The sequence below is a fragment of the Psammomys obesus genome, unplaced genomic scaffold (genome assembly GCF_907164565.1).
Source record: "Psammomys obesus unplaced genomic scaffold, mPsaObe1.curated_primary_1811, whole genome shotgun sequence".
In the NCBI taxonomy this organism is placed as follows: domain Eukaryota; kingdom Metazoa; phylum Chordata; class Mammalia; order Rodentia; family Muridae; genus Psammomys; species Psammomys obesus.
In genome coordinates this window covers 934,647-946,216 of record NW_026590365.1, presented here as the reverse complement: position 1 = coordinate 946,216, position 11,570 = coordinate 934,647, and positions in this window count along the sequence as shown.

The following is an 11,570-nucleotide window of genomic DNA, read 5'->3' as shown; positions in this document are numbered from 1 at the left end:
TGTGTGTGTGTGTGTGTGTGTGTGTGTGTGTGTGTGTGTGTGTGTGTCACATGTGCTGTACAGGAGGGGCTGACAGAGGGTGTGGGACCCCCTGGAACTGAGTCTAGGCGGTTGCCATCTGCTGGATGTAGGTGCTGGCAACCTGACTTGATTCCTCTGGAAGAGCAGCAAGTGCTCTTTACTGCTGAGCCATTGCTCTTGCCTCTCATATGTGCTCTCATTTCTTAAAAGCCAAGTGGATATTTTGTACTTGTTTGGTTAGAAGGAATGAAATGTATGCCTGACAGTGTCTCAGTTTATAATCCTACTGGGGAACTGACCCCATGGGGCTCCTAGACTGTCACATCTCCCAGCTTTTTGGACTAGGATATGGCTTTGTCTAGTCAATGAACTCTGTGGTGGGGCAGGGTGTGTTACTGGCGACAGCGTTGCCAGCAGAACTTCACAGAGTGAGGGCCAGACACCTGTGTGTGTTTGTTTGTGTGTGTGTGTGTAGAAAGGAGATGCCTGCTGGAGAGGAATGGTCTTTGAGTGAGTGCTGGGAACACGAGTTTTGGACCAGTTTGTATCGGTTCCAAGCCCTTGATGAGTTTATTGAATATCCCAGTTCTCTGACTTGTTCTAAATAGAAAAGGCTGGTCTCTCTGGCCTTGTCTGTCCAGCTTGTGGTCAGTCTCTGTGGACAATAACACTTTACATTGCTGTTTTTTTTTAATTTTTTTCTTTTTTTTATGTTTGAGATTAGTCTCCCTTCCTTTTCCTCCCTCCAAACTGTCCCATATCCCATTCTCTACTGTCTTCCCAATTCAGGCCTTTTCTTTTTTTTTCCCACTTTTTGTTATTGTATGAATATATGTATATATGCCTAACTATAACCTGTCCAGTCTGTGTAATGTTACTTTTATGTATTTTTTCAGAGCTGACCATTTGGTATTGCACATCCAGTTGGTGTGCTTGTCTCTAGGAAAAAAAACTATTTTTCTCCCAGCTTTCCTCAGTTGCTTATTTCCCTGTGTAATGCTGAGGCTGTACTTTTCCCAGTCCAGTTTGCCATGTTCATTGGTGTCATCCTTGTTCAGAGTTTAGGCCGTCATGTTGGTGAGATTTTTGAAGGTGGCTTATGATATACTAGGAAACACAATCTTACAGCAAACTCCCTTTTCCTCTGGCACTTTTTTTTAAATTTATTTTTCTTTTCTTTTTTAATTTATTTTACATTCCAAGGGTGCCACCTCCCTCCTCTCCTCCAAGTCCCCCCTTTCCCCTTCCATCTTCCTCTTTCCCCTCTCCCTTCCCCCCAGAAATATGCACCCCCTCCCCTGATATCAAGTCACATCAGGCGACACATATGAAGACCAATAAGCCTGTTGGATACATGTGTGCAGGGGGCCTAGGTACAGATTATGCATGCTCATTAGTTGATGTATCAAGTCTCTGAAAGTTGATGTCTCATCGGACTGGGTTAGTTGTCTCTGTTGTTCTTCTTGTGAGGTTCCTGTCCCCTCCAGGTCCTTCCATCTTTCCCTCAGCACTTCCACAAGACCCCAGATCTCTGCCACATGCTCAGCTGCAAGTCCCAGCATCTGTCCATATCTGCTACTAGCTGGATCCTCCCAGACTACAGTCAAGTTAGCATCGCAGGGTATCATTATTAGTGTCAGGGGCTGGCTCTCTACTGTGGGGTGGGTCTCAGGTTGTGCCAATTATTGGTTGGACTCTCCCTCAATCTTGTTCCTTTGTTATCCCTGCAATTCTTGTAGGCAGGATAATTTTGAGGTCACAGGTTTTGTTTGTGGGTTGTTGTTCCCCTCCTTCCACTAGTCCTACCTAACTCAGAGGTGATCACTTCACTCTTCATGTCCCCCTATGTTAGGAGTCTCAGCTAGAGTCACACCCATGTCCTCTGGCTCTTACAGTCTTTCTGCTCCCTCTTCAGTCTTGTTCCCTGAGCCTTAAGAGAGAAGGTCTTCTTAACTTAAGACTTAACTTATGGTTTTATTTATTATATATTTATTTAGTCATCATTTTGTGATGATATATATGGTATTTTTGTTTTCATTATGACAGTATATATTCAAATGTGATTCCCAAAGTTCACTTTCTTACTGATGATTTTTAATAGGCAAAGAGCACTAATACTTTCTACTTGGTAAACCAAGTTGAGGCATGTTTAATGCAACAGTCCCTTCTGCCACACCAGTGGATTGAAAGAGGCTGCCATTTCCCTGTCATTGTCTTTACAGAAATGAACCATTGTTTCACTCCACAGGATCAGTGCAGCGCTGCACAGCACCATAGCTAGAGTAGATACGTAATGTACAACCTAAGACCTCATTTCCCATTTAGTTTTTTCAAAGGAGTAAATGGCAAAATGGGTTTTGGTTCTAGGCTATTTGTGCTAAGTCACAAAAACTGATCCCCATAATGCTTCCTGGTTATTTAGAGGAAGGCAGTCATATACAGGTTTGAACAGCATATGCAGCAAAAGGAAATTTCTTAAGCTCAATTTCAGATTCTACCATATATGAGATTTTAATCCTTGGGACATTGCTGAACCACTGTTATCTATGAAATCATGGAGGCTACGCTTGTGAGGCAATTCTCTTTGGAAGCGATTAAATTCATTATTGCAAAGTAATCCCGAATTAAATATTAGAGACAACAATAGTTCTAAGTCACATATTTTATTTATGTAAGAGTCGTCGTTATATAATATCTATTATGCCTTAGGCATTGATCAGAACTCATTGAAGTTTTGAGAATCAGTTCATGGTCTGTTAGTAAAAATAGAGACTTTTAAAAGCTTAGCGCGCGCGCACACACACACACACACACACACACACACACACACACACCTTAGTGTAGAAGATGCTGGCTCTGATTAGCAGAACTACGGATGAGGCATTCAGGCATGAAGTAGGAAATATCAGATTAATTTAGTGTAATCAGTAAGGTATATCTGAATAAATAAGTTAACATTGGGCTGAAACCTTAATGTATAGTGGGAATTATACAATATAAAGGGGGACGAGTTTCGTAAAAATATATGTTTGAGGAGCTGAAAGCCAAAATGAACACACTCAAAGGGATTTCAGTGATTAGAATCTATTCTCTCTATGGGCCAAATTCTAGTTCTTTTATCAGTGTGACAACAGGATCTTGAGACACACAGAGTGTATATTTTAGTGTATATTACTATATACACTGGACAGTCACACCACAATTATCACACTGTAACCCTACTGCTTAAACATTGCTCACTCTTAAAAACAAAATTCCATATACAATTGTGCACTTGTCTACTTATTTGTATTTCTAGTCATATAATTAGTGGGTTGTGTGGTTTTGTGCATGTATATCATGGTGCAAACATCCAGCCCCATATCCATGAATAGTTGTGCCCCTTCTTAGTAAGCATCACCAGCACTGAATGGAGTGTATCTTTTTCATATCTGTGTCTTTCCTAAGCATTGTTAGGTGTACAATACATTAGCTATCTGATGGGTAAACTAGCACATCTTATTGTTATTTTTATGTGTTATTAGCATAAAATAAAGTATACATACTGAAGTTGTTCACTTTGATATATTTAAGTATATGTGTGTAACTGTTACTAGAATTAGGATAATCATTATATTCTTTTAGAATACTTTTATTACATTTATTTAGGGGGAATGTGCACACATGCCACAGCATGCTAGTAAAGGCCGAAGAGCAACCCTCAGGAGTGTTTTTTTTTTTTCCCCTCCACTATTTGGGACATGGGGAATGAATTCTGGTTTTCAGGTTTTGAGGCAAGCCTCTTCACCCAACCCACTGAACCAGATCCCACTGGCTGAGATCCAAAACAATCATTGTATTATTTATCACCAAATTTCTTTATGACCTTTTATAATTGTTGCCTTTGTTGCATTTCTCCACCTTTTCTCCATCTTAGGCACATTTATCAGCTTTCTGTCACAGTAAATTACATTTTATTTCTTGCCACTTATGTAAGTAAATTTAAATAGTAAGTGCTTTTCTAGCTTTTAAATTTTTTTTACATTATTTTGAATTAACATAAGAAGCAATGAGGTTCATAGTTTCATTGGCACACCTTCATGAATATATGCCATTATGTTTTGTTCTTTTTTCTTTTAATATTTTTTGTTTTAATTTGTCTTTGTTTTCTTCAAGACAGGATTCTCTGTGTAGCCCTGGCTGTCCTGGACTCACTTTGTAGACCAGGCTGGCCTCAAACTCACAGAGATCCTCCTGCCTCTGCCTCACTGAATGCTGGGATTACAGGCTTGTGTCACCACGCCCAGGTTCTTTTAATTTTTATTTTAATTTTTTTGAACTTTATTATTATTATTATTATTATTATTATTATTATTAATTACATTTTATTCATTTTGTATCTCCCTATAAGCCCCTCCCTCCTCCCCTCCCGATCCCACCCTACCTCCCGTGGACTATTCATGGAGATAACCTAGAACCCCTGCACAGATGTAGCCCATGGCAGTTTAGTGTCCAAGTGGCTTACATAGTGATGGGAAGAGGGACTGCCTCTGACACAAACTGATTGGCCTGCTCTTTGATCACCTCCCCCTGAGGGGGAGCAGCCTTACCAGGCCACAGAAGAAGACAATGCAGCCATTCCTGATGTAATCTGATAGACTGAGATCAGAAGGAAGGAGAGGAGGACCTCCCCTATCAGTGGACGTGGGGAGGAGCATGCATTTTATTTTAGTTTTTGAGATTATATATAGTTATAACATTTCTCTCTTCCCTTACTTCTCTGCACATTCTCCCATATGTCTCTCCCTGTTCTTCTTCATACCTGTAGCCTCTTTTGTCACTAATTGTTGTTGCATGTACTCCTCTGCTCCATATCCCATCCGTCTCCTCCCTCTTGCCTTCTCCTTCCTCCTTCTGAAATACTTCTTCGCCCTTTCATGCCACATATTGTCCTCTTTTGTTGCACACTTACCTCTTGCCTTAGACATCTCCCTTCTCATAATTCCTTTTCTTTCATTCACATATATGTGTACATATATTTAAATTTAGGTTTTGCATATGACAAATAAACCAAAACTTTTATTTTTCTTTGTCTTACTTTGTTTAACTTAATGATCCCCAGTTCCAACCATTTTATTGAAACTATTATTTCATTTTTCTTTATGGCTGAGTAAACTTCCATTGTATGTGTAGTAAATTTCCTATATCTTCTCTTCTTTTGGTACATATCTAGACTGGTTTTCAACCTTGGCTATTGTGAACAGAGCAGGAATAAACATGGGTGTGCAAGCATCTCTGTGTCAGGATGTAGAGTCCTTAGGTCGATACCTAGGTCCTTCTTTTTCCATTTCTTCAGCATATGTATTTCTTCTTTTGGCCAATAAATAATGTTTTACAAAAAAAAAAAACAAGATATAGTCTTGTTATGTAGCCCTGGCTTTGAAAGGGAGATTTTTCTGCTTCAGCCTCTAAACAACTGAGATTGAAAACATGAACTATGACACTCAAATTGATAATCAGTCTGTTTTTTTTCCCTTGTTTGAATGATTTCACTCAACATAATCTTTCTTTTGTTTTTCATGAGTGACACATCAATATACAGATGCAGTACACTTTGTATAATCAGTCACTCATGGGTAAACATTTTAACCATTTGCAGCTTGGATCTATAATAAAATCCAGGTGGCAAGGACATGCTTTTACTTGTATTTTTTTAATTTTTCTTTCATTTTTAAAATATTTATTATTTTTAAGCTTATTTTAAATTCATATATTTATTTTACATCCTGATTTTAGTATCCTCTCTCATCTCCTCCCAGTCCTTCCCTCTCACCCTCTTCACCTTATCCCCCCTTCTCTTATCCTCAGAAACTGGGAGTCCTCCCCAACTCACCCCAGCACATCAAGTCCCATCAGGACTGATGTCCTCCTCATCCACTTACGACAGGCAAGGCAGCCCTGCTAGGGCAAAGTGATCAAAAGCAGTCAGCAGAGTCCATGTCATAGGCAGCACCCTCTCAATTTGCTAGGGCACCTAAATGGAGATCAAACTGCCTATTTAGTTACATATGTGTAGGGGGCCTAGGTGTAGTCAATGTATGCTCTTTGGTTGGTACTTCCATCTCTGTAAGCCCCCATGGGCCTAGGTTAGTTGACAATATTGTTCTTCTTGTGGAGTTCTCGTCCCCTCTATCCTTCCTTCTCACTCTTTCACAGGACTACCCAAGCTCTGCCTGATGCTTAGCTGTGAGTCTCAGCATTTAATTCAATAAGTTCATGCTTTAACTTTTAAATAAAGAGAAAATATTTTTCTTTTTAGTTTATTAATTTTTATTAAAACATTTTGTTCGTTGACAATTACTAATATATTTTACCTTATTTACTATTACTAGTGTACGTTGTGTGTATGGTTTCTGTAGGCACACTCATACCATGGCATACATGTGGAGGCCATAGTCAAGTTCTTGGAGTCAGCTCTTTCCTTCCACATTTATGTGGGTTCTAAGAATCAAAATGAGGTGTGTCAGATTTTCAGGGCAAGGGTTTTTACCCACTGAGCCATCTTACTGGCTCTTTTAAAACTAAAATTCTAGGTTAGCATACACTATGAAAGTTCATTATGGCATTTTCACACATACTTGTTCTTATCCACATCCCTCCCCCAGTGCTTTCACAATTCTACTACTTCCTTTTGGCTGGTTCTATTTCTTTCTTAATAACCCTCCCACACTCCTGCTTTTAAGCCACATATGTTCTATTTACCTTCTCTTTCTCTTTCCCCATCTCTCCCTTAAAATCTCTTCTTACAGTCAAATATGGTGGTTCATGTCCATAATCCCAATACTTGGAAGATGAAGGCAGGAAAATAACAAGTTTGTGGCTAGTCTGGGCTTCATGAGAACCTCAAAGATAAAATAAAAGTTCATGAGATGCCTCCATAGGGAAAGGTCTTACTGCCAAGCCGGACAATCTGGGACTCATGTTGGAAGGAGGAAACATACTCTTATAGGTTGTCCTTTGTTGTCCACACACTCATACATGCACTGTCAGACACATACACACACACACACACACACACACACACACACACACACACATGCACACAGACACACACACACAGACATACATAGGCACATACACACCACAAAGTAAGTGTAAACATTTTTATGGTGGTGTTCATTTATCTTTTTTAATTCTTTATTAATTACACTTCATTCACTTTGTATCCCCCTTGTGGTTCCCTCCCTCCTCCCTTCCCAATCCCTCTGCATGCATGCTCCTTCCCAAGTCCACTGGTAGGGGAGGTCTTCTTTTCCTTCCTTCTGATCTTAGTCAATTAGATCTCATCACGAGTAGCTGCATTGTCTTCTTCTGTGGCTTGGTAACGCTGCTCCCCCCTCCAGGGGGAGGTGATCAAAGAGCAGGCCAATCAGTTCATGTCAGAGACAGTCCCTGTTCCTATTACAATGAACCCACTTGGATACTGAACTACCATGGGGTACATCTGTGCAGGGGTCTTAGGTTATCTCCATGCATGGTCCTTGGTTGGAGTATCAGTCTCAGGAAAGACCCCTGTGCTCAGATTTTTTGGTTCTGTTGCTCTCCTTGTGGAGTTCCTGTCCTCTCCAGATCTTACTGTTTTCCACTTCTTTCCTAAGATTCCCTGCACTCTGCCCAAAGATTGCCCATAAGTCTCAGCATCTGCATTGATAGTCTGCAGGGCAGAGCCTTTCAGAAGTCCTCTGTGGCAGTCTCCTGACTTGTTCCCTCTTTTCTTTCTTCTGATGTCCGTGCCCCTCAGTGGAGGAATGGATACAGAAATTGTGGTACATCTACACAATGGAATATTACTCAACAATAAAAAACAAGGAAAGCATGAAATTTGCAGGTAAATGGTGGGATCTGGAAAAGATCATCCTGAATGAGCTATCCCAGAAGCAGAAAGATGCACATGGTGTATACTCACTTATATAGACATATAATATAGGATAAACCTACTAAAATCTGTACACCTAAAGAAACTAATCAAGAAGGAGGATTCTTGCTAAAATGCTCAATCCCTATCCAGAAAAGCAACGTGTAAACATTTTAAAACCCAGAAAAATGACGAAAACCACAAATTAAAACAAAAAGAACTTTTTCCTTTCTCATGATCCCTTCTCTTATCCTTCTCCTACTCCTGCTGCTGTTCACCTTTTTCTTCCCAAATAACCCACTCCTACATCCCTCTGTGTGTGTGTGTGTGTGTGTGTGTGTGTGTGTGTGTGTGTGTGTGGTGTGTGTGTGTGTTAATTAGGGTTGTTCGTATAGCTTGGATAGGTAATTTTTTTTTTTTTTTACTGGAGCATGGGTTATTTGCTAGTGGCTATACCACTGACAAAAGTTACTCTCAATCCCTTAACATCCATTAACTGCTAGTAGCTAGCTCCTCAACAAGGAGTGGAACCTCACAAGCCCTTCAGCCATGCATGATAGAATGTTAAAGAGCGCCATCTTGTGTAAGTAATGATAGCTACTGTGTACATGATTAGAAAAACTGTATCCTATCCAATAACTGTGGGTCATAGCACTCCTCTCCATCCTTCAACTTTTACCTACTTCCCACCATGTCTTCCACAATGTCTCCTGGGCCTTGGAAGAGGTTATATAGATTTCCCTTTTAAGGATGAACACTCAACTTACTTTCACCATTTGGCCAGATATGAGTCTATACATTCACCATCATGCACTGCAAAAAGAACTTTCTCTGGCCACAGCCAAAAGCAGGACTAATTTATAGGTATAAAAATAAAGCTTTAGACGGTAGTTTGACTACACAACCATTTAACAAATGAACAGTAATAGATTTTCCTGGGTGCCTATGACATCCCCAGTCATGGACTTTTAATCAGAGTTACACCATCAGACATGAGTTCCTTCCCATGAAACAGACCTCAAATCCAATGGTCAGTTGACACACTTTACAATTAAAATCTGCATGTTTTAACACATATATAGATTTTTTTTACTACTATCACAAGCAAGATAAAGAGTAACTACCCAGAATATTTCCTAATAATTCTTTCATAATTGTACCATCTTCCCACCCCTGTTATATAACACGCACTGAAAAATTTCCCTATATTCTGAGTTCCATCTTTTACAAAATATCTCATATATATATGTGTGTGTGTGTGTGTGTGTGTGTGTGTGTGTGTGTGTGTGTGTACATATATGTAGTTGTGTGTATATTGGGAAATACAAAGTACTAGAACTTTCTAACTTAACAAAAGACTCAACACAGCTTCATTGGTAAATAAATTAAGAGGTTTTTAAAATGCATTTGATCTGGTGATATGGTTCAGTTGTGAGGCACATGCTATACAAGCCTGATAAACCTGAGATTGATCCTGAGAACCCAGTAAAGGTAAAAGAGAACAGACTCCACAGGGTTGTCCTCTAACCCTCTGAATTCCATAATGGAGTGCATGTCCCCACTCTACACAATACAAATATGCACACGATAAAAAGATTTGATGTGTTCAGGGCCTGGAGGAATTTATCTAGAAGCTTACTTCGTGAGAACTAGCTCTCAAGCTGCCAAGGGAGAAAAGAAATCAATAGTTTTACCGAGCTGTGAAGGCTACAAACCACACCAATGACAAGTATGATGTTTCCAATAGTGAAATGGTGGCACTTATATCTTGGGGTAACTAACAGCTGTCTAGTTGGATTTAAGGCCTACTCAATAAAAGGTAATTCATTTCTGGTACTATAAACATAGCCACCTAGACCGTAGAGTATAACCCATTACTGCCATTTACATTAAACCAATATAATTTCTAAATATTTTTAAATACTTATCCTTATTTCCACAGATAAATGTAGCTCTTACCCCTCATCAAAAATTGTTTCTTTTTGCAATAGACAGAGACTATTACAAAGATCTGAAACAGGTCAAAATGCAGAGAACAACAGACCATGGGTGTCTAACCTCAATTTATATATCTACAACACATTCTCTACACCTAGGGCTCAAGAAAATTTGTGGGAGAGGGGGTGTGGAAAGATAGTAGGAGACAGAGAATTGGGATATCTGCTGTGATATAATGTCCTCTGAATATGAGAGTTAAGGTACACCAGGAAATCTCAACAATATGGTTGTATAAACTAGACCAGCGTAATGACAACACCAGTTGACTTGCCAGCTTAGATGAAGCAATTCTCACAAGGCCCCACAGCTAAATGAAGAGTTAGAGGCAATCAGGAGCTTCTAAGAGAGGTAGATGCCGTTTTCTCCGCAGACAAGCCCCAATGAATGTGCTAACCACATGGCCAGCCCAGAATACATACACATATAAGTAACAGTAGATGGACTGAGTAGGTTTATGTGTCTGTGTGTGTACGTATGTATGTGTATGTGCGCATAACAACAATAAAGAAGACATTATTAATTTAAGAGGAAGTAGAACAGGAGAGGTAGAAATAATGTAAATAGGTTTTTTTTGTTTTTTTTATTTTATTTTTTCTTATCAGTTACATTTTATTAACTCTGTATCCTAGCCACGTCCAGATCCCTCATTTTTTTTATTAATTACACTTTATTCATTTTGTATCCCCTCATAAGCCCCTCCCCCCTCCCCTGCCGATCCCACCCTCCCTCCCCTTTCTGCATGCATGCCACTCCCCAAGTCCACTGATAGGGGAGGTTCTCCTCTTCTTTCTGACCTTAGTCTATCAGTTCTCATCAAAAGTGGCTGCATTGTCCTCTACTGTGGCCTGGTAAGGCTGCTCCCCCCTCAGGGGGAAGTGATCAACGAGCAGGCCAATCAGATTATGTCAGAGGCAGTCCCTCTTTCCATTACTATGTAACCCACTTGGACACTGAGCTGCCATGGGCTACACCTGTGCAGGGGTTCCAGGTCATCTCCACGAATAGTTCTTGGTTGGAGTATGAGTCTCTGGGAAGTTCCCTGTGTTCAAATTATCTTGTTCTGTTGCTCTCCTTGTGGAGTTCCTGTCCCCTCCAGCTCTTACTATTTTCCACTTCTTACATAAAATTCCATTCACTCTGCCCATCAGTTGGCCATCAGGCTCAGCATCTGCTTTGACAGTCTATACTGCAGAAGCTTTCAGAGGCCCTCTGTGGCAGGTTTCAAGGTTGTTTCCTGTTTTCTTCTGGCTTTCAGAGGCCCTCTGTAGCGGGAAACCGAGAATTGCTAAAACAATCCTCTACAATAAAAGATCTTCTGGAGGTATCTCCATCCCTGATCTCAAGCTGTACTATAGAGCAACAGTTATAAAAACTGCATGGTACTGGCATAGAAACAGAATGGTGGATCAATGGAACCGAACAGAAGACCCAGAAATAAACCCACACACTTACAGACACCTGATTTTTGACAAAGATGCCAAAACCATACAATGGAAAAAAGATAGCATCTTTAACAAATGGTGCTGGTCCAACTGGATGTCTACATGCAAAAAAAATGAAAATAGATCCATACTTATCACCCTGCACAAAACTGAAGTCCAAGTGGATCAAAGACCTCAACATAAAACCAGACACATTAAATCGGCTAGAAAAAAAA